The sequence below is a fragment of the Mirounga angustirostris genome, unplaced genomic scaffold (assembly GCF_029215605.1).
Source record: "Mirounga angustirostris isolate CCGP_5_RB_7025 unplaced genomic scaffold, mMirAng1.0.hap1 SCAF_2, whole genome shotgun sequence".
Lineage (NCBI taxonomy): Eukaryota > Metazoa > Chordata > Mammalia > Carnivora > Phocidae > Mirounga > Mirounga angustirostris.
This window is the reverse complement of record NW_026991710.1, coordinates 180,368,444-180,392,675: the sequence shown is the minus strand read 5'-3', so window position 1 is coordinate 180,392,675 and position 24,232 is coordinate 180,368,444. Positions and strand designations below refer to the sequence as shown.

The following is a 24,232-nucleotide window of genomic DNA, read 5'->3' as shown; positions in this document are numbered from 1 at the left end:
CTCAGCATTCTGGAAAACAGTCAATATTTTCCAGCCACTGAGCAAATGCTGAGTCAAGAGAAGGGCAACTTCCAACCGGCAGGGAAGTTTTGTCGCATTTTTACTCACCCTTGTCCTAAGCCACTCCTGGATTTGGTCTTGAGACAGCCACAGCCGAGGTTCCTTGTTCGGGACCCTGGTCCCCAGTTCCAGAGGACGCAGAGCAAACGTCCTTCGCAAATGCTTGCGTGGGTCAGTTCTTAACTCCTGTGAGGCTTCCCTGAAGGACTGATGCAAGCTTGCATTCATCCCTGTTGTGCGTAACTTGGAACTCAAGCTGGAAAAGCAGCGTGCCTTGCTCAAAAACTCTGCAAACTGAATTAATGACCCCTACGTGCCGGGGGCCAAAGGTTACAGGTGAGACATACCGTAGACTGCACAAGGCCGGCTAGTGAAAGCGGGACAGAGTTCTTCGGACACTTTTAGGAAGCCATGTGTACAGAGGCCTGCAGAAAACTGCACATGCCCAGAGCGAGATACATGCGCATCTGCAAAGACCAGGACAGGGGGCTTTTGTTGCTGTTGTTAGTGTTTTTTTTTGGTTATGGGGGGGTTTTTTTTGGGGGGGGTGGCTTTCTTTTTGGTTTCTAGTTCCTGGCGTTCAAAAACACTAGTGGGACACATGCTAAGCAACAGACTTCAGTGACCTCCCACAACAAGAGACACGGTCTTTGCAAAATTAGTTCAGGGAAGTAACTAAGCAAATAGACTACCACAGCCTTCAAGGAAGAAAAACAGAACAAACCGTAGGGAAGGGGGGAAGAATCTGCCTTTCAGGATTACCACATTAATAGTCAAAGATCCAGTGTTCAACAACGACCAAAAATCACAAGGCATACAAAGAAATAGGAAAGTAACCCCCTAAAAAGAACAAAATAACAGAAAATGGTCCCTGAGGAAGTCCAGGGTTGGACGTACTCAACAAAGTAGAACAACTGCTTCAATATGATTTTTTTAAAAAGACGAAGAACTCAGGGCCATCAGAAATAATGTATTAAAATGAGAATATCAATAAAAAGGTAGAAATTACAAGAAAAAAGAGCCAAACAGAAATATTGGATCTAAAATGTACTATTAGCAATGTGAAAAATTCACTAGAAGAGTTTAGCAACAGATACGAACAAGCAGAAGAATCAGGTAATTTATCTTTTTTTTTTAAGATTTTTTATTTTTTATTAGAAAGGGAGTACAAGCAGGGGGATGGCAGGCAGAGGGAGAAGCAGGCTCCCTGCCGAGCAGGAAGCCCCATGCGGGGCTCGATCCCATGACCCTGGGATCATGACCTAAGCTGAAGGCAGACGCTTAACCATCTGAGCCACCGAGGCACCCGGAAATCAGGTAGAGAGGACAATTGAACTTACTGAATCTGAGAAGCAGAAAGAAACAAAAATGAGGAAAAGTAAAAAGAGCCTAAGGTACCTGTGGGACATCATCCACTGGACCAAACTATATGCATTGTAGAGTCCCAGAAATATATATATATACACACACACAGAGAGGAGGAGAAAAAGCATCTACACTAGGACTACGTTTTCCAGAATTTTCTTTCCTACATTGTTCTGGCTCATTACGGACCACACAAGACATTTTGCATGGGAGTTTAGCCGTAGCCACAGTTCATGTTCAGAAAGTCACTTCAGGGACAGCAGGGCCCAATATAAGTCTATACCGCTTGTCACTGCTCTGCTGGTTCACCAGCTTTGCAGGACAAGAACCTGGAGCTCCTAGAGTTCCCTCTGGAGCCTCCTTTGGTTTCTCTCACTCCTGAACCAGGTACATGGTTAGCTCCTTGAGGAACTCGTCACCTTCTCTGCAGACCACCTGGGCCATCAAGTTGAAGGCAGTGAGAAAGAAATGCAGGCTCCAGCTCATCCGCGTGGGTTTCCGTTAGCCCTTGTTTTCTCTCCATTTGTGTCCAGCCTCCCTTCTCAACTGCTGACCCCGCTGACTTCGGAGCACACAGCACCAGGCACTAAAACAGGATTCTTGCACAGACTACTTGACCAGCAACCCCAATCCACTATTGCATAAGACCAAATCCCTTAAAGGGAGAAAAGGAAGAGTAGCTCTGGATTTTGAACCAGTGGCGTTGGGCACAAAAATGGACAGAAGAATAAGGGTATTTAATAATTGCAGTCGTGGGCTTGATATTTAGATCTCTTCCAGTTTATGAAGCATATAAGTAAAAACTGAAATTATTTTTAATTACTTTGGCTGCGGAATTGTGCTTTCCAAAGACAACGCTGAGACGGAAACACATGAACACAGGTTTTAACAGTTACATAAAGTATCAAACTTTTGTGCTGTAGGTTTTTCTACAAAAATGTGAACTGCACCAAGAATTTTAAAAAGGGGATTTACTATATTACTTTAATAACTCTGAAATTGAATGTGACCCTTAAAGCTCTTTGGGGTTCCCTGAATGAAAAACTTTAGAATTCCATGCCTAAAGGAGTTTTAGGTGAGGGAGGAAAACAAGACTGAAATACATTTGCTAATCATCCATTAGGAACCTCCATAGGGGGCCATTAAGTTCACCCAAACCTGTAAAACATTGCAGTTTTTTCAGAAAACATCTCTGATGCTTCATGCTTGCAACACTACCCTAAAAAGGCTGATAAAATTACTGACATAAATTGTTGATTTTTTTATTTTGTCAAATCGCATACAGTTGCCCCACTCTAAGGGTTCTATGGAAGAATAAATTGAAAACAGCTACTATTCTGAATAAGCACCTGTTAGAGAAGTCAGTCAGGACTGCTATCTTTTAGAGACTTGATATGTCCTATATCCAAGTCAGCTGCCAGAGTGATTGGGTATAAAAAGGATAACCTGAGAGGGTTTAGAAAAAAAAGAGGGAAAGAAGGAAGGAGGGAAGGAGAGGAAGGAAAGAGATACGAGGAACAGCAAATTTGTTAATCATCTCTTCATCCTATGCTGAAAATTTTGAATGAGGTAGGTCGGTTTGTGATATTTTTACACATCTTATGCTAAAGAAATGAGGTAACAAATGAGTTGGGGGAAAAAAGCGTTGTGGAACTGCAGTAATATACAATTATTTTTATTTTAGCATTCAAGTTCTAAATTGAATTCCTACTCAAAAACAGTTTCATTCCACATTGCCATAGTGAGGGAATCCAGAACTTTAAGGGAACAAATTTACCATAAAAATTTCCTACCAGTGACTGTGTACTCAAATTATATTTGGGGGAGATATCCACCCATAAACTTGATGTATGCTCACATAGAGACACCAGAAAAGCATTTATTGTTCTTTTTTGTTTTAAAATAGAATTACAATATTACTTTCTTTGATATTGAGAAAAATTATGTCACGTTAAGATAAAGCACAAGGCATGACATTCTCTGTGGCTTACGCTCTTCTTGTAGAAATGAACTTAAATAATTCATTATTATTTGCCAAGTGCCTGCCACACGAATGAGGAGAGCTTTGTCATTTCAGGAAAAAGGCTGATATTTACTGGGAAGCCATAGGATGTGGTCAGTGTAGCGGCCCAGAGTGGGAAGACCCCTCTTTCTCTCCTGGCTCTGCCTCGTGCTATCAGCACGTTCTTTAGGGAAGTCACCGAGCCTCTAGTCCTCACACCCGAGCACAGGAAGTGGGACTGATTCTATGTGACTTCTCTAACTCAGGGTGTGCTTGCGAGGACCAGATGTGAACGTGAATTACCGACAGGTCAGAAGTGACTCATTTTCAGGCAGTCCTCCTGTTTACTTAGCCAACCCACATTCAACGGTATTAAAAAAAATAATAAATTGAATTACTTTGAAGTTGGTTTTGTTTTCAAGACTTCCCTTATAAACTGAAAAACACATAAAACAGTAAGGGGACATTTCCAAGGCCTCCTGGGGGTACTTGGCTTGCCTGGTGGGGACACTCAGCTCTTGATATCCACAGGAGTCCCCAGAAAGAAAAAAAAGGGGAGAGGAAAGAGGAATTTTCAGAGACTGATCCTAAGCAGAGCCCTAGCAGAAATCCCAGATCAAGAAGCATTGGCCAAAATACTCGCAGATGAATCTGCTTCCTCTGCCTTCCAAAGTTTTCAGCCCTTGCCTGAGTAATCCCTTTTTTCTCTTTACATAGTTCTTTCCCACCTCCCGTTTCTTTACTTTTCCCCTCTCACTCCAGAAAAGGCTTGGGGTTTAATTTAAAAGCTGTTGGACTAAAACCGGCCAGTCCTCGAGATCGCCTGCCAAGGTCTTATCCAAACCACTTACTCACTGTCGGTGAGCCAGCATCTGACCCAGCGCAGGCTCGCCCCGGGCGGGCTGTGGAAAGTTAGAGAAGTGACAAACCAAAAAGCAGACAGGAAGAACTTGAGCCCTTCTTACGGAAGTGGTTATGATCTGAAGGAGAAAAATGTGGTTTGCCACAGAGGAGATTGTATAAGCAGGGCCACAAAAGGATAAAATTTGACCAACCTGAGAACACGAAGAGCTAAAAACAAACAAACCAATTGCTCCAAGAACAAAAACTCCAACTCAGGAGATTTTAATTGAACTTAAGAGGCATCTGGGACCCACTGCAAAGTCATGGAAAGGGAAGTAATCTCTAACGACGATCATGGCTAGAAGAAAAGCTGGTTATCTGCAGGCTTGAGAGACTGGTGGTACATAACACCAGGCATCCATTAGCTTGATTATGGGCTTATTTAAACTGAAACTGATAATCCTCTCTATTCCTCCACAGACTTAAAGCAGGTCAGTAAATCTGGATTAGAGCCTCCCGATGCCCCTGTTGCCTAATTAGCATGAAATTAGGCAAGCCAATGGCACTTTCTATGCTTAACATTTTTTTATCTTCAAAATAATACATTTATACCTTGACTCCTATTTTGGTGTCGCTGTTATGATAAAATTAGAATCTGTGGAAGCTGCACATCCTAACATTTTTTAAAGATTTATTTATTTGACAGAGAGTGAGAGAGCACAAGCAGGGGGGCGTGACACGCAGACAGAGAGGGAGACGCAGGCTCCCTGCTGAGCAAGGAGCCTGATGCGGGGCTCGATCCCAGGACCCTGGGATCATGACCTGAGCCGAAGGCAGATGCTTAACTGACTGAGCCACCCAGGCCCCCCACAGCCTAACATTTAAATTAGCATTATCGTTATTATTGCTGTCCAGGAAGAGAAGGTGAGAGAGAAGCAGAGAAAACTTGTCTCTATTTCATACTCAAGGCATGAGTCTAGCTTGGTATAATTCTGAGTATAGAATTGTGTGTATAGGATAAATTTTTAATATATGATAATACAAGTTTCTTAGTTCTGATTAATCACTGTGGCATAATTACCTTGCTTTATTATATAATTCATGTTATGACATTACCAGGTGCTGGCCTCGTTAGTAATAGAGATGCTGCTTTAATTTCCATATTTTTCTTAAAAAGCTTAAGCAAGGGGGCGCCTGGGTGGCTCAGTTGGTTAAGCGACTGCCTTCGGCTCAGGTCATGATCCTGGAGTCCCGGGATCGAGTCCCGCATCGGGCTCCCTGCTCGGCAGGGAGTCTGCGTCTCCCTCTGACCTTCCTCCTTCTCATGCTCTCTGTCTCTCATTCTCTCTCTCGCAAATAAATAAATAAAATCTTAAAAAAAAAAAAAAAAAGGCTTAAGCAAGGCCCACCTTGGCCTATTAAAGGCACAGTTTTGTGTGGAAAGTTTTAGGGAAAGAATTTTTGGCACAGACCGCCATCTCTGATTCCTCTCTCACTTACAGTTACCTCCTGTTGTTTAGGTCTCCTGGTCAGTTGTGAGTTTGGGGCTGCTTCCACCAGATAGGGATTTAAACTCTGTAAACCTCAATCCATGAGCATCAATTGTCTCACCTGTATATATGCAAATAATAAAAGTACTTACAGACTTCTGGTTAAAATCCATAAAATAATGTGAGAGGACTTGAGGATGATTTTTAAAGGTTGGTATTATGTAAGAAATCACTTAGAAAGAAGGGCTTCTCAACATCAAAATAGTGAAGGGGGCTTTATTAAAACCTTTAATAACAAGGCTGATGGACAGAGTTCTATACTATTTATCCACTTTAATTAGTGTGCGTTGAAATTCTGGCTTCTCCACTCTAGAGTCTTAAAAAATACACTTTTAGGACATGAAAGTACATAGTTGGATGCTAATTTAAGGAATTTGTCATTTTGAAGGATTATAAGTGTGTTTTTATGGTGATCAGAAGTTCTTTATGACCCGGGTATGTATTATTTTCATACCAGTTCCATATTGAATTACAAAGTAGGAAGATAAAGCTTGTAGAGAATCTCTTTTTGCTTTAATGTTCTTGGAACTGGGAAGTCTTTTAAAACTATATGCTTTATTTTTTTAAAAAAATTATTTATTTGACAGCGAGAGAGACAGCAAGAGAGGGAACACAAGCAGGGGGGAGTGGGAGAGGGAGAAGCAGGCTTAACCACCTGAGCCACCCAGGTGCCCCAAAACTTTATGCTTTAAATTTACATTAAATGGATTGATTTCCCTCTCTACCAGCAGAGCGAGACCTAGGTCCGTCCCTCCCAGTCTTTCCAGGAAATTTACTGGAGTGAACAATCAGAACTAAGACTTGACCTGTTCAACCCAGCGTTCCCTGGCCCGCTTTCTCTGAGTTTGTTAAATATAGGATTCATTTTGGTGTTCTAAGAGTACATTTCTTTTCCTTCTTTGCCTCATTATGAACACCATTTGAATGCCATCATGCCCAAAATACCACACAGAGCCTGAGATTTCAAAGAAACTGGGAAGATTCCCAATAATCATCCCTGTTGTTGAAGTCCCCTGCCACAGGGAATGTCTCCTTGGTTGACCTTACTTCCCCTTTGCTTCTCAGATACCTACCTCTTGCTCTTTCTTCTTAGGCTCTCACGTGGTGCCTGAAGCCTATTAATTGCTTGTGTATCACAGATCATTTTATTTCATCTTTCTTTCACTATGTCCCTCACCAAGGAGTCTTATTTTCTTTAAATCTACTGATCAACATTTACTCAATAGTTACTCTCTGTGAGAGGATCTGTTGTGAGCTGTTAATGTTACAGTTTAGTTTTGAAGAGAGATCACCACCAAACATTTATTAAGAACTCAAAATAGGCAAGCATTTATCTGGGTTCTGTGAGGAAAACAAAAATGAGTAAAATACAACTGTTAAACAAGAGATGGACAGGAAGAATCACCATGGTTCTAGATCTAGGAGTTCATTGTTTGTAATCTGCAGAAGGCTTTAGCAAATAGGCTCTGTTGCTTAATGATTCGGTCTGGGTAGTTGTTGAAAGAAGGCTGAACGCATGTTAGAAACCCACTCCATCAAACAGGTGTGATATCAAATTATGAGTGAGGCCATAATCCTGGTACGAAGGCTCCCCGGGACCTTGCTGGGGGTATGTGATCCCAGTTAGTCCCTGCCAACAACGTCTCTGTTTCAGTCCAGTGGGATCCTCTGGGCCAGTAAACCTGAATGTTCCCTCGCTTGTATCAACCTCCTCTATCCTGATCTCTGGTATTGTAACTTATTATTTGGACCCCAGTGGAATATCCGTCCTCTTTATCTTAGCATTCAAAAGGGATGGAGCTCTCTTCACCCACTCCATCACTCTCATTCACCAAACTCCTTGATCCTGCAGCAGTATCTCTCCAGCTATCATTTGAAAGTAGTTCAACTCTTTTATCACTTTATTCTACTGGTAATATAATACATAATATTACAGTCCAGTGCTTCTGAACAATGCTCCATTTACAAGATAATGTGAATAACTACTAGTTCAAGCACAGAATTGTTAATAGACCATAAAAAGGTATTTGTTCATATAAAGTATCACTCACTATTTTCCTATCATAACCTTTAAGCACTGCGTTAATGTCTCTATGTGGTAATAATTTCATTTTTGAACTTTAAGGTAAGTCTTTAAATGACTTGAGCATCAGCTTAGCTGAAGAGCCATAACCTTTCCTGAGTGTTGGTGCCAGGCCCTATTAACTGGGCTCTCTGAACACTTTGTGACTTCTCACAGCACATTTGCACAAATTAAAGCTAATGGAAAACAATTTACAACTTAAATAGATGACTATAAATATAACAACTTCGTTATAAAACTTTCTCTAGCTAAGTGTTCTCTCAAATAATAATGGTGGCATCTTGGAATCAATAGCTTTCATCAAATGGAAATGGATAGAAGACACTGGAAATAAATAGAAATGTAAAAGAAAACTGTTGATTTCCTAGCATTTACAATTTCTGAGTATTTATCAGGAAGGCAGAGTAGCAGAAGGAGGTGAAGAATGACACCCCCATTCAAGCCGGGGCTGAATGAAACCTAAGGTGGGCCTGGCTGTTGAGTGAGCTTTGTCAAGGTTCAGGCACACACTTTGCTCTTGGATATCTGAAATGATGCAATGGATGGCCCAGCCTGCAGAGGGAACAAAGAAATAGGGAATTTGAGTGCATACCATGGTAGATGAAAAGGCACAATGGGGGCGCCTGGGTGGCTCAGTTGGTTAAGCGACTGCCTTTGGCTCAGGTCATGATCCTGGAGTCCCGGGATCGAGTCCCACATCAGGCTCCCTGCTGAGCAGGGAGTCTGCTTCTCCCTCTGACCCTCCCCCCTCTCATGTACTCGCTCGCTCTCATTCTCTCTCTCTCAAATAAATAAATAAAATCTTAAAAAAAAAAAAAAAAGAAAAGAAAAGGCACAATGGAAGGAACACAGCATCCGAAGTGCAGGAAATCTGGTTTCAGATCCAGACTCTGCATTTCATGAGTTGATAACTCATGTAGCCTTAGGCAAATCCTTCAACCTTCCATAGACTCACTGGTCTTATCTCTCATCGTGATGTTATAATAATTATAAAGAACCATGGAAATCTTCTACCTCACTGGACACTTCACTAAGTGTGATGCACTGTAGTCTGCCTCAGGGGAGCAGACCAGATGTCAGCCTCTTTGGTCCTAAATAATAGAATCGAGGCTTCCAGACCAAAGGTGAAGCAGGGAGGGGTGTAGCAAGAGAACCGGGCCTATGAAAATTCAAACTGATATTAACAATGGAATGAAACAAAAGACTGGGCCACCTTGGAGCCTGCAAAGTTAGGGCAGAATCCAAGTGGGATGAGCTAGATCACCCCAAGTGTGATGAGCAATTGGGGTCCTAACATTCAGCCTTGGGACATGATTAGCTGCTGAGCTCTGCAGTAAGGATTGTGAGCACAACACCCCACAGGAGCCAAGGGGTTGGCACTGTTGCGCTGTCCCAGCCTAACCTAACCAAGGCAGTAATACATTTTTTTTTTTAATTTTTTTTTTTAAGATTTTATTTATTTGAGAGAGAGAATGAGCTAGAGCGAGCATGAGAGGGGGGAGGGTCAGAGGGAGAAGCAGACTCCCTGCCCAGCAGGGAGCCCGATGCGGGACTCGATCCCGGGACTCCAGGATCATGACCTGAGCCGAAGGCAGTTGCCCAACCAACTGAGCCACCCAGGCGCCCGGCAGTAATTACATTCTAAGAGATTTTCTATTCTTCTTCCTGGAGGTTGTTCCAGAACAACCTGTCTCAAGGTGAGATTGGTATTCAAACTAAAGGCTGTTTTGTCAGCAAAAAGAGATTACTTGCTCTTGACTTCCCTTATAGATTTATGAATAAACTCCTCCAATATTTCCCTACCGAGCCCTTAGAAAATGGTCTTCATTATTTCAGGGTCAGTTGCTAGACAGTTTCTCCTAGGTTGTGTTTCCTGCCATAGTTTCTTGTCTAAACAGTTTAGTATTGCTGAAGTACCATCTCCAGCATCTCAGAAGAAATCCATAGGATCTGTCTCACTGTGATAGCCCCCACTTGTTCCTAAGCCTCTTTTTGCAGGTGGGACTCAGGAATCCTGCTCTTTGCCCTTCATTTCCCTACAACCTAAATCTTCGCTAAGTGAGGGTGGTGGAAGACCAGAAATGTGCTTCTGCTTCAGTAGATCCTCAGAGATTCTGGCCTAGCATGGTTGTAATGGTCACTGTTTCTACTGCTTTTCACACCTTTTAGGTAGAGAATAGCATGAATTAGGCAAGTCCTCAAAGGTATATGCTGGTCCCTATGTTCAACCTCCCTACCCCAATAGCAATCAAAAGTATGATTTCTTAAGCTTAAGTATTTATGAAAAATCTCAAAAATCTGATAACTTTGGAAGATTACAAAACTCCTTGAAAGGCATTGTTTTTGGGGGTGCCTGGGTGGCTCAGTCGTTAAGCATCTGCCTTCAGCTCAGGTCATGATCCCAGGGTCCTGGGATCGAGCCCCGCATCGGGCTCCCTGCTCGGCGGGAGGCCTGCTTCTCCCTCTCCCACTCCCTCTGCTTGTGTTCCCTCTCTCGCTGTCTCTAAAAAAAAAATTGTTTTTGTTTTGTGTTTTGTTTGGGTGCTCCAAGAGGCAGATATCCAAATGCACCTACAGTGAAATAGATGAGGGGAATGTCTAAGGGATAAAGGGGAAAGAAAGTAGGAGAGTGTAGACTGTGACACGGGGCTGATACCTGTGGATGGAAAGTGAAAAGGACGGTTGGGTAGGAATAGTCTTAGACCACAAGGCAGTTTTGAGAAGGTTCTTCCAGGCCAATGGGGAGTCCCTGAGCCAAAGTTCCCTGTCAGAGGAGACCTGAATTCAGCCAGAATGGTCTGCCTTACGACCCTACTGTGCTCAAGCATCAGCTAGGAGCAGCCTGGGGCGAGTGTCATGTCACCCACTGTGGTGATAGATCCAGAGGGATAGCAACTGGGGCCTTCATCAATCCACTATGTCCTCTACAGTAAGAGAGTGAGAAGTGCATGTTCATGGTCCCTACGACATACAGCCACAAAAAAGTAGCAAGAGATTTCATCTGCATGAATAGAGAGATTGGATTTCATAAAAAAAATCTCAATTCTTCCCAAACCAATCTAGTGTCACATAATTCCAGTTAAAATGGCAACAGGATTTTAAAATCTGTGTGTTGTTGGGTTTTGTTCTTGTTTTTGTAGAACTTAGGCTGACTCCAGAATTATATGGAAAAGAAAAACAAAAAGAACAGACACCCTTGAAAGAATGGGTGGGAAATTTACTTCTCCAAATATGAAAGTATCATAGCACTGTCCTAATGAAGAAAACGTAGTGCAGTTCTGGAATAGACAAATAGAACAGTGGAATAGAATTGAGAGCCTGAAGTAGAACAGCACATATATAGAAGCTTGATATATGATAGAAAGTTGTAAAGATGTTCTTGATTATTCTGAGGAAACTAGTCACCTATATATGGGAACCAAAATTGAAGTCACTTCCTGATTTATACCCAACACAAAAATCAGTTCCTGGTCAACTAAAGATTGAAATGTTAAAGCCAACCTGTAAAAGGAGAAGAAAAAATAATGCAGAAGGGTATCTTTATAACTTCTTTGTAGGTAAACACTTCTTGAATGGGACCAAAAAATATAAATTATAATGAAAAGCTTGATAAATTTTACTGCATTAAAAATATTTATAGGAATCTAAATATATTAAAAGACAAACCAAAAATTGGAATGCATATCTTAAGACAGTACTTGGTTTCCATAAAACTACAAGGGCATGTAAAATCAATATAGGGGAAAACAAATGACTCAGTAGGATAGTGGACAAAAGATATGACAGGGAACAAACCAAGTGGTAACTAAGAAAGCAAACTAAACCACAATAAAGTATCACTTAACTTTGGGGAAAATTTAAAAAGTCTAACAGTTGCAAGGGTGGAGAAAAGAGAATTCTGTTTCCAATGGGAATTTAAGTTATAATCAGTTTGTTGAGCAAATTTTCAATTATCAATTTTAAAATGCACATTCCTTATAACCATCTATTATATTTCCAGGTTTTAATCATGTAGAAAATGGCATCACAGAATTGTTCATAGTAGGCTTGGAAAAAAATCAACTGATAAAGTTTTAAACTTTTTAAAACTTTTAAAAAGTTGTGGTGAGAATTTAGACAGAATCGCATCAGGGCGAGTTAAACAATACTTTCTTGCCCTAAAGTTAAATAAAAGTGAGCTACATTAACAATAGCCCTGTTAAATGATATTGAGAACAAGCAAAGTAAGTTAGCCTGCCCTGAGAAATACTTCCCCTGGAAATAAACCGTGAATCATCTAAAGTAATGTGCTTTTAAAACTTAACGATTCTATCATTTCAACACTCAGACTCATGAGGATTCTCTTTAAGACCCCTACTCTGTGCCCCCAAGGCCAAGGACATAATGCTAAACCCTGTCCAGTCCCAAACTTTTCTGCCTTGCAAGGCCCACCCTAAAATCCTCCAGCCCAGTTCCTAAAACTGTAAATATCATTCTTTGCTTTCCCTTCTGAAACACTTTTAAAACAATGTCAATCTTGAGTTCTCCTTTACTGAAGTAAGTCCAATAAACCTTACTTGATCAACAGATTTTGGGGGTGGTCTTTGGGGGCAGTCAACAGTAGTATATTTAAACAGTGAATATGCTATAAAAAATTTTTTAGAGTTGTATGTACCAATATGAATAAATGTCACATAGTATTGACTTAAAAATAATAGCAATAAAACAAAGTTGCTATAGAGAAATAGTTTAGTTCCATATATATAATTTCAATAAGTGCAAATCAAAAGTAAAATTTATTTAAGGATACATACAAATGTGATCAAAGTTGAACAAATACAGGATTGGGGGAATGAGAGAGATGGGATTGCAGTCAGGAAATATACAGAAAGTTTTAGATGTATTTGTCATGTTTTAACTCCCGAGATAGGTGGTGGTCTCCTAGGTGTTCATCTCATTATTATTTAAGCCTCGTTTGCAATTTTAATTCATAAATTTTAAAGGAAAAGGTATTGTTAGGGTATGATATTTGGAGGTAATTGCAGAAAGAAGGAATGATAGCATTAAATGTTGTAGAGAGTTCAAAAATAAAAAGTGAAAAGCATCCTTTGGATTTTAGGATCCAGTAAATTCTTGTTAATACGGTGGCAGTGGTTGGGGCACCTGGGTGGCTCAGTTGATTAAGCATCTGACTCTTGATTTTGGCTCAGGTCATGGTCTCAGGGTTGTGAGATCGAGCCCCACGTAAGATTCACTCCTTCTCCCTCTCCTTCTGCCCCTCCCCTTCCACACATGTGCTCTCCGTCTCTCTAAAAAATAAAAATTTTAAAAAATGGTGGCAGTGGAGTAGAAAGGATGGAGAGTGAGAAGAGATTGGAAACTGTGGTGGTAGAGACAGGGAATGGCTTTAAAAAACAAAATTCAACTGAGAAAATCTGAAGATCTAACTGGCTTTTTTTTTTTTTTAAAGATTTTATTTATTTATTTGAGACAGAGAGAATGAGAGACAGAGAGCATGAGAGGGGGGAGGGTCAGAGGGAGAAGCAGACTCTCTGCCGAGCAGGGAGCCTGATGCGGAACTCGATCCCGGGACTCCAGGATCATGACCTGAGTCGAAGGCAGTCGCTTAACCAACTGAGCCACCCAGGCACCCTCTAACTGGCTTTTTAAATGATTCATGAATCAGGCAGCATCCCATCTAGCAAGTAAGGGGAGCTCTGCTGAGCTGTAGAAAAGGAAAGGTTTTTAAAGCCAGAAAGGGAGCTGGGGGGGGAAAAAAAAGGAATTTATTAGCAAAGAACATATTGTTTTAGGCAAGGTTACCCTCCTAAGAGAAACAGAAGGGGGTGGATTATCTCCTCGTGTTGACCAGTAAATTCCAGTTTGGCCCCTTTCAAGGTTGTATTCCTGCGGGGGTGGGAGGGATGGTTTTTGTTTGTTTTGTTTTTTTAAGATTTTATTTATTTATTTGACAGAGACAGCAAAAGAGGGAACACAAGCAGGGGGAGTGGGAGAGGGAGAAGCAGGCCTCCCGCTGAGCAGGGAGCCCGATGCGGGACTTGATCCCAGGACCTGATCCCAGAACCCTGGGATCATGACCTGAGTGGAAGGCAGACACTTAACTACTGAGCCACCCAGGTGCCCCAACGGAGGGATGGTTTGAAACTGAAGTTAGATTAGGTATTAAGCCTTGGTTTACTGCGATGGGACCTGAACCTAAGTGACTCCATTTGGGGCCTGTGGTTTTCTTTTCTTTTTAAGATTTTATTTATTTATTTGAGAGAGTGTGTGTGCGCACAAGTGGGGGGGGGGGTGCAGAGGGAGGAAGCAGACTCCCCGCTGAGCAAGGAGCCAGATATGGGACTCCATCCTGGGGCTCCAGGATCATGACCTGAGCCACCCAGGTGCCCATGTGGTTTTCTTTTTAACCATATAGACAACTTTTAGGAAAGAGCTCTTTTACTCCAACTTTATTCTGTTGTAACGTGGTCTGGGCACAGTTCAAAAGCAATCCTACCATAAAGTGGTTTATCATGTCTTTTTCTCTGTGTACATTGCCACACTTTATACCAACAGACAGTGTAATCAGCCCCTCTACTGAGAAGCAAAAAAGCACAAGTATTTGTAGTATTTGTAGTTGAGTGTTTTGCATTTTTAGAGACCATAATTGCTTTGACTACAGGCCACTTTACATAAATGAGAAACAGCCAAAAAAAAGGTCAACAGGGTGGTTACAGTGGAGTAAATTTACCTAAGAGTTTCCAGTTGTTGACTTAGCTGTTGGCGGATAGAAGGCCAAGGAGAGCCGGAGAGGCATAGATCCAGGGGTCAGGAAGAGACGAGAGAGAAAAGCAGGAGAAATAAAATAGTATGAGAAGTGAGGATTAGGAAGAGCCTTCCTCAATTTGCAATTACTGACCCATGAGAGCACATTTAATACTTCCTTTGCCTTCAATAAATACATTCACAATTAAAAACACATTATCTGTGCATAACACATTGTAAAACTATGTGCTCTCTTCTCGAAGCTGCCAAGCTCAAGTATTTAACTAAACGCTTACACAAAATGTTAATCCTGTAACAACAACGTCTGGAAAGGTCTGTATACCAAGTGAAGTCAGAAATAAATTATCACAAACGAAGGTTAAACCGCAACACTGTACTAAAATATAAAAGTGGCAAGTAAGCATTTAATAGTAATAATCAAAGTGAAATACAGTTATTGATTTACTCTTACTGGAGTTGCTGGGTTTAACAGGTAATAATACAGAGTGGCCAGTTGAGTTTGAATTTCAAATAAACAACAAATATATTTTTGAAGTATAAGTATGTCCCATGAAATATTTAGGACATACATTAAAATCCTAATTTGTGGATTACATAAACTTCAAATTTAACTGAGCTTTCTGTATTTTATCTGGCAGCCCTAGTTTGTAGATGCTCCCACTGGCTTTAACAATCTGGATTAAACATTTATGTTCTTTCTTTTTCTCACCCTTAATTTCATTTCCAATTTCCCTGTCATATATCTTTCTGGTTTTCCTGCATTTTACTTTTTTCTGTGAAGTAACAAAGTAAATAAGGTTTCATTTTTCCGAGATCTTATATTTTAGACTAATGGCTTTACTCACAACCTTCTCTGAATTATCTAGTCGTGCTTTATTTGATGTATCTGGTAATAAAGTTCATTACCATGCTAGTCTTCCACAAAATTAATTTTGTTCAGAAGACCTCGTCCTGAATTTTATGTCTTTGAATGGAAGGGGAGGAAAACAAATATTTTTTTCCTCTACCCATCTTAGGTTCACTGGCTGGGGCACTGCAAATGAGAGACAAAAGACAAGTTAACAAGAGAAAAAACAAACAGAAGTTTTATTAATGCATGCACAGCCCAGACACACAGGAGTGCCCAGTGATGACTATCTCAAAGGGGCGGTTAGAACCTGGACTTACCTAGCATCTTAACAAAGGAACAATACATTTGCAGGAAGTGGTAAGACAAAAGAAAAGGACTCTGTGTTCCTAAGGGTGACAAATTGTAGAAAAGTAAACATATGGGGAAATTAATGGAAGGTAAGGGTTAGTCAGGTTGATCATGTAGATTCCTCTGGTGCCATCTCTTGAGTTGTCTTTGGTGATTAACTTCTGTCTTCCTGGTAGGGGGCCAGTGGGGGCACCTTCATAAATCTATGCCCTGCCTTTAGGCAAATATGGGAAGGGCATGAAGTTCTTGTATCTGCTGCTTCTGAATTGCCTTCAGTCTAAAACAAAAGAGAGAAAAACACTGTACAGTTATACCACCATTGTTTTCATTAAAAAAGGAAGCAGTGTCCTCTTAGCAAAAACAAGCAATTTTTAAAATTAAAATAATTATTTTGAACCTGCTCTGGGAAGTAGACATGGTTAAATATGTTAATAAAGATTAATTTTACAAAAGTAGCTCATATGGGGCGCCTGGGTGGCTCAGTTGGTTAAGCAACTGCCTTCGGCTCAGGTCATGATGCTGGAGTCCCGGGATCGAGTCCTGCATTGGGCTCCCTGCTCAGTGGGGAGTCTGCTTCTCCCTCTGGCCCTCCCCCCTCTCATGCTCTATCTCATTCTCTCTCTCAAATAAATAAATAAAATCTTAAAAAAAAAAAAAAGTAGCTCATATGAAACTATGTACCAATTTCCATCATTCCCTCTTTGTAAGCTAAGGTATAGTAAAACAGTCAAGATACTCGTTTAAGGACACCATCACTCCACATCCAAATAGGTTTCATCACTTAATATTGTAGTTTAAGAATATCTGTGTAAACAAGGATAGAAAATACTTATTCCAGAGTGATAAATTTTTCTTGGTAAATTTTAAGTATACATAGTTTTTCTTTGTTATTATGAAGATGTTTCAATATATTGGATTTTTCTAAAACTTTCCTTGTTTCGTTATTGTACTCAAGTCTATTTCCTGTGAAATAAACTACTTGCATTTGATTTGTGCTAAATACAACCTATGTACTTTTTTTTTTTTTTTTTTTTTTTAAAGAGAGACAGAGAGAGAATGAGCAGGGGGAAGGGCAGAGGCAGAAGCAGACTCCCTGCTGAGCAAGGAGTCCGATGCGGGACTCGATCCCAGGACCCCGGGATCATGACCTGACCTGAAGGCAGACGCTTAACTGACTGAGCCACCCAGGTGCCCCAACCTATGTACATTTTAAAGGTTCTTTCTTAAGGTAAATAATCTTAAGAGAAACAGCCTCCTATTTTCCTAGTGAGGTGTATTTCCACATTACTGATTATATTGAAGTCTTACAGCTTTGATCTTCCCAATAGCATCAGAAGATGAAGCAATAGGCTTTGCAGTAACGCTACCATGGGACTAGCCCTAGCTCCACAGCTTTCTGCTGGGTGATCTTATAAACCTGCATTCTGAATTTTGATTTTCATTTTTGTATAAGTGATCTAATTAGAACTACCTCATAAGGTTGTTGTGAAAGCTAAAAATACTAATGCAAGGAGAGCATTTAGCAAATTGTCTGGCTCATTCTAAGTGCTCATGGCAGTCCTTATCAGTGGGAAGTCAAAGCTGATTCCTCTGTCCATTTAAGGCAGCACTGATTTGTATTATATGGACATTGCAATCATATGGAATTCCTTACATCTTCCCTGTAGAAGGGGGAGTACCTAGCAAAGTAAGGCCAGAACGATCTCAGAAACCTTCCAATGCCCATTTCCATTCTTCCTTGTCCATGTTGCCATCATCTTCCTGTTGTAGCTGCTCAGTACCTTTATGTTGTCTCCCATCAGAGTTGTCACAGGAGGATGGGGATAGAAACTTCCTAAGCAGATATCACTTCTCCAAATTTCCTACCAAACTTAAATCTTCAGACCTACTTTCTTACAACCCCTACCTCTGTTAGCTTTTATATGATACATTATTTAGAACTGAAGTGTGAGTATCAATTAAAAATCTCTTACCTTTCCCATTGTGGCAAAGAACATTTGCATTTATCAAACCTATCTGTTTTCTTCCTGGGAATGCAGTTGCAGAGAGTATGGCCATACTCCCAAGTTCTCACTAAAAAGGAACATGAGAAGAAATGATATACACCATTTACAGGCCTGGTCCACAACAGTCTCCCTCTGTGTCCTCCCTCTTCCTCCTCCATTATCAATCTGGAAGATACCATTAAAGGTAACCTTAGAAGCCATATTGTAGGAATCACAACCTCTGCCAGCTTGAGTCCTACTGGATGATAGGAAAGTAGAGCTACTAACCAACAACATATCAGAGAAATTTTCTTTAAAGATTTCATTGAGAGAGAGAACATGAGCAGGGAGAAGGGCAGAGGGAGAGGGAGACTCCCTGCTGAGCAAGGAGCCCAATGTGGGACTCGATCCCTGGACTCCCGGGATCATGACCTGAGCTGAAGGCAGACACTTAACCGACTGAGAGCCACATAGGTGCCCCAAGAAGTAAAATTTATTGTGTTAAGCCAGCAATATTTTGGGGTTTATCTGTTATAGCAGCTAGTGAGCATTTCTTTACCCATACATATATTGTCACTTAACATGAGCTTTGTTCTTTTTTTAAAGATTTATTAATTTATTTGAGAGAAAGAGCATGAGCAGGAGCAGCAGAGGGAGAGGGAGAGAGAATCTCCAACAGATTCTGTGCTGAGCATGAAGCCAGAAGCGGGGCTTGATCTCGCAACCCTGAGATCATGAACTGAGCTGAAACCAAGAGTTGGATGCTTAGCAACTGAACCACCCAGGTGCCCCTAACATGAACTTTAAATTGACCACTCAGAAGAGACTCATAGAAAATTTGAAATAAAACAGTGAGATTTTGAGGTGAGGAGTACTTTTAGATGATTCCATTTCTTTATGTTGTCTTGTTGGCTCTTTAATTCTGTATTTAGAAGATACAACCCGGATGCGTGAGAATTACACTCTCTTTTCTGTGCCACAGCAATCCAGCTGACGTACCCATCTATATTTTCACCATGAAAATGAATATAACCTATAATCTCTGGTAAAGAGGGAAAATCCAGTATGTTGCTGGAAGAGATACTGGCTGACTAGAATGAGAGAGGATCAGTTGCTGCCCCCTACAGCACATCCTCCCTCCATTAGATTTGGGATGGAAGCCTACAGTTGAAAGGAATAGCTTATTAAAGTCTGCATAAGCAGCAAATATTATAGAAATGAAGTAAAACAAAGGCTGTCAAATATGATCGCTCATGTGAGGTAAGAGGAAACTGACCTAATTAGTCAGGGACATCCCTACGGTGTTCCTTCCAAGATCTCTGCTTATATGAATAATCTGGTTAAAAATGTATTAAAAATAAGTGTGAGGAATGGTAATTTAGTGATAACATTGAGAATAATGGGTACAGAAGAGGGACTAATCTATGTACTTCTGTCCAATCAGTACGTGTGAAGAATGTCTCTGGTGCGCTGGCACCATTTTTTTCCCCTGTTCATGTCCAGAGACCATTTTTTTTTTTTTTCAAGTCTTCTCAGAAGTCTTTAGTCTATTAATGGCCTTAGTCTGTTCCTAAAATGTGGTCTCTTTCAATGCTGACCACACTTCTGCCTTTGGTGGTTAACAAGCAGGGAGCATCTCTCACACACCCCTATAGAGTAAGAATTTAGAACTGCTTATTTCTTAAAGAAGATTAAAAGCTTTCTGAAGGAGTTTAATATTTAAAAATTAGGGGGTGCCTGGGTGGCTCAGATGGTTAAGCATCTGCCTTCGGCTCAGGTCATGATCCCAAGGTCCTGGGATTGAGTCCCACATCGGGCTCTGCTTCTCCCTCTGCCTCTGCCTCTCTCTCTCTCTCGCTTGCTCTCTCTGACCTCTCATGAATAAATAAATAAAACATAAAAAAATAAAAAAAATAAAAATTAGAAGGGGGGGATTTTCCAGGTAGTAGGAAAGTACAGAGAACTGACTTAAATGCAGTCTGATATGTGCAGGGATCAGGACACCAGTGATTATTATGGAAGGACACAAGAAGAATACCTTTCAAAACTAGGGAGTAGGAAAGGAAGCGTTCATGCCTATTTGGGTGACTGAGAACCTAAAAATAATTTGGAGTAATTTTAGAATGTTAGCCAGAAGTAAAGATGGTCAAAGACGCCCATGTCTTCATTCCCCAAAGCTGTGAATACATGACATTACATGGCAAAGGGGAATTAAGGTTGCAGATGGAATGAAGATTGGTAATCAGCTGAAAAAAGGGAGATTATCCACGTGAGCACAACAGATCACAGGGGTCACTGAAGTAGAAGAGGATGTCAGAGGGAGGCAGCTTGGGAACTCAGTCTGCCATTGCTGGCTTTGAAGATGGGGGAAGGGAGCCCTCCACCAAGGAATGCTGGCAGCCTCTGGAAGCTGGGAAAGGCAAGGAAATGGGTTTTCCTGCAGAGTTTGCAAAAGGCAAGCAGCCCTGCCAACACCTTGATATGAGTGCAGTGAGACCCGTGATAGACTTCTGACTACAGTAATGGAAAGTGATAACCGTGTTGTGGTAAGCCACCAAGTTTGTGCTAATGTGGTATTCAGGCTTCAGGGAGCGTTTGGTGTGTCAGCGGTCCATGACTTGCAGGTGCATCACTCCACTCTCTGCCACCAAGAGCCTGTTGGCTCCTTCCTGTGTCTCATCTCCCTTTGTGTCATTCTTATACCATCATTTGTTATTGGATTTGGTGCCCAAACCGGAAAATCCAGGATGATCTCACATGCAAAGCTACCAGAAAAAAAAAAATCATCCTGTACCTTTTTGATTCTAAATTTTAAAAACACTTTGCATATTATTGGGAAGCTAACATCAAAATCCAGATAGCAGTGGATGAGTCAATATGAAACATGTGTGCCAAATAAATAATAAATAAAAGACTTTTAAAAGAGGACCAGTTCTTTGGACATCAACGATGTCATAAATTTGAGCAGCATATCAATTGATAATAATAATAAAAAAACAGTGGAATGAAGGGAGAAGAAAGAGGAACCCAATACAACCCTTGGGGGAGATTATTCCTCTTCCTAATCTAAAGGTGGTTTTTTTTGTTTATTTCAGAGATGAGATTTTTTTTTCTTATAATAGTTGAGAAAGATCACAATTACTGTAATTTTTAAAGTTTGCATGACAAATACCAAGTAATGGATATTTGGAAACATTTGAACTGAGACTTTCAATTTTGTAATTTAGTAAAAGCTCATGTTCTCTCTAATTTAGAGAGAAAATTAAGTAAACAAAGGGTTTAAGTCATATAGAATGTAGAAAAACTAAAACTGGAACCCAGGTAAACTGACTCCAAGTTATTCTGTATTATACCACACTGCTTTTTATGACGTTTACCAGCTTTTGACACCATTACTTCAAAAAGTAGAATTTTTTTTTAACATCTACAAAGTAAAAGTGCAATACTATACAGCACTTATCCTGAGCTCAACTATAGTAGATCTTATAATTCTTCTCTCTGTGAAGGAAGCACCTTGAGCTCCACTTCACACCTCAGATCCCCTATTCCTCTACACCCCTTCTACCTCTATAGCAGAATTTGCCTAGGCTCTAAAGCTTCAAGGAGACCACTGGCATCAGGCAAGCATATCTGCTTCACCGACTCAGTCCATGACAGGTTGTATGTGTGTCTACACAGTGAGTGGATGGATTGCTGTGTAGCCAGCACTCCAAGTTAAGGGGGACAGGTCCTGGTGGGAGGCTGATGCAGTCTCGTTTGTTGTTGCTACTGTGTCTTATGTCTTCACTTTTTGCCTGGGTCTTTGAACCATCTCTATCTTCCTATCTATTCTCTTCTTCACTGGTTTTGACCCATTTCCTTGCTCTCATTTATAGTATAAACAATTTTCTAATGAAAGTGATGCTCTGTTGCTACTAGATTAGGCAAAGATATTACAAAATTTGAGAAATTAGCTTATTTGTGTCCATTTTTTTAAATTATGGTATACCCACCTTAGTGATGTGATTACTCCGTTAAAGCCAACTCGAAGTTATCTAGGATCAAAACACAGAAGAAGTTCCAGTATGCATTTCTCTCAAGTTTTCACTCCCCTACTGCTGTGGACATGATTTTGATGGCCACAGATAGCCCCACTCTCAGCCCACATTCCTCTCTGAGTAGAATAACCATTCTTCCCTGTCATTATCCAACTATCCCAACCTGGGGTTAAAATGCCATTATCCTCTTATTTTTGGCATGAGTGCATTCTGTTCTTTCCACTTATCCCCTTCCAAGGACCTCTTTCCTAGACCATTTGTCCAAAACAGAGAATACCCTCATGTTCTCTGGAACTTTACTCCCACCCATCCCCACCCCCTTTCTTACCCAGCACTTACTTACAATACCTCCACCTCTAGGTAAGAAGTTCTGTAAACCTCTAAGTATCTATTCTTGCAAGTTGATATTACAAAGTAAAAAGTTAAATACACATATACATGTATAACTTCACTTCATCTCTGTAAAAGTCTAAGTTGCTGGTAAAGAAAGGAAGGAGATCAAATGGTAAGCTACGGGCTGAAACAGCAACAGGAGAAAAAGTTATATTTAATACTGTGGTAGAGCCATTTGTCATAGCATGGGGCTTGGGATACTGAGAAGATGGGTACGAATATTCCTCCCAGAGATTTGGCGTCAAGGATGGTCTGACAGCTGGGACTGATAGGCCAGGCTTCTAGCAATCATCTCTTTTATGGCTCCTTCAAATGAATGGATAGAATTTTAATCAGGTCCCCCGAGATAAATCAGCCTCTCAGACCACTTCCACATCAATATTTCCTAAGATCTCCTACTATCTTTCATCTGCTATGAGTCAGAAAAATTCTTCGACCCAGCTGCAATCCATGGAGAAACTCATCTTTTGTCTACCAAAAGCAATCAAAAAGCCTTTTTCTCCTTCTTCCCTTTCTAGTCCCTTTGTGTTCTCCAGGCAAAAATTGGTGGAAAAAGAAGAGGGAGGAATAATATCTTTGTAAAAGACCTCTGTCATTGCTTTAGGGTCATTCTTAGGAAAACAACACAAAATTAACCTTTGTTGACAGAAAATTTAACAAGAGATTTAAAAAAAATCAAAACTTAGAATAAATGTGGGCCAAGAAAGGACATTTTTTTTAGTTCCAGAATTAGAGTAAAAAATAAAGACCCAGTACGAAGCATAGGTTATGTACCATTACACACGTGATGATGTGAACACGGGAGTCTTCAGACTCCACCTTAGGTGTGGTTCCCCCTTACGCTGCCTTCCAGGTGCTCACAAAGCTGCAGGAAAATAAGCTGTGTAATGTAGCTTCTGCGGGATGGATGACTTGAGGATTTTGCTGACTCTGCTGGGTAGAATGGACCTGAGAACACTAACGAAGAGGCTCAGCTCTCTGCTCCCTGGAACAAAGGTGGGACCCATAGCTTTTAGGGAGAGATGCCCCACTTCTGTTTAACAGAAGGTACAGAAGAACAGGAGTAGCCAGACGTGGTGACTTCAGATAGCTGCCGTACCAAACCCTTACTCAGTAGAGCATCTCTCCACAGAAGATGACAAGAATTATTTTACATAATACTGTCATCAGTTTTCTTCCAAGAGGCAGTTTATAGCTAAAAACTTTGAAATTGTTGCCAACTTTCCATGGACTTTCTCTATAGATCCTGTTTCAAATTAAGAAATTATTCTCTCTGCAGGGGCAAATTTTGCTAGATAGAAAATATTTTCAATTCTAATTTTTTTTGTTTTTTTTTCTAAATTTTTTTGTATTAAAACATATAAATATTTCAGCTAAAATATTTTCAAAGGCACTGTATTTTTTGCCTCACTTCAGAGTACCCGTCTTCTATAAACATTTTTTTTTTAAGATTTTATTTATTTATTTGAGACAGAGAGAATGAGAGAGAGCACATGAGAGGGGAGAGGGTCAGAGGGAGAAGCAGGCTCCCTGCCGAGCAAGGAGCCCGATGCGGGACTCGATCCAGGGACTCCAGGATCATGACCTGAGCCGAAGGCAGTCGCTTAACCAACTGAGCCACCCAGGCGCCCTCTATAAACATTTTTGTGAGACAAAAATAACAGGGTTCTATTTACGGTACTTTTGAATGTTTTGTGAACTTTAGATGCTACAAAATTACAGGGCTTCTCATTTCATTCCAGTGCAGAACTGAATGTAAATGTATCCAATTATAAAAAGAAGCACCATTAAAATACTCTTCCCACACATTGAAATATTCTTAAGCATACATATAATTTCAGAATTATATCTTTTATACTAAGCTTTCATCAATTAATTTGCTCAGTTCCACCCTTGTTCTTGCTGAGATTACTTTCAACATTTTTCTGTTTGCAACCCTTGTGTCCAGGAC

The 24,232-nt window shown here is 40.6% G+C and overlaps 1 long non-coding RNA gene across 1 annotated transcript in view; it reads right to left on the bottom strand.

Moving 5' to 3' along the window:
• Window positions 1-15,726: 15,726 nt before the first annotated feature.
• Window positions 15,727-24,232, bottom strand: part of LOC123847887 (uncharacterized) — a 63,133-nt gene continuing 54,627 nt past the window's right edge. Inside the window, exons 5-7 of the long non-coding RNA XR_006791629.3 lie at window positions 21,844-21,885; window positions 17,840-17,939; window positions 15,727-16,143 (exon numbers count right to left, since the gene is read on the bottom strand). This is a non-coding gene — a long non-coding RNA (uncharacterized LOC123847887). The remainder of the gene's footprint in view (window positions 16,144-17,839; window positions 17,940-21,843; window positions 21,886-24,232) is intronic.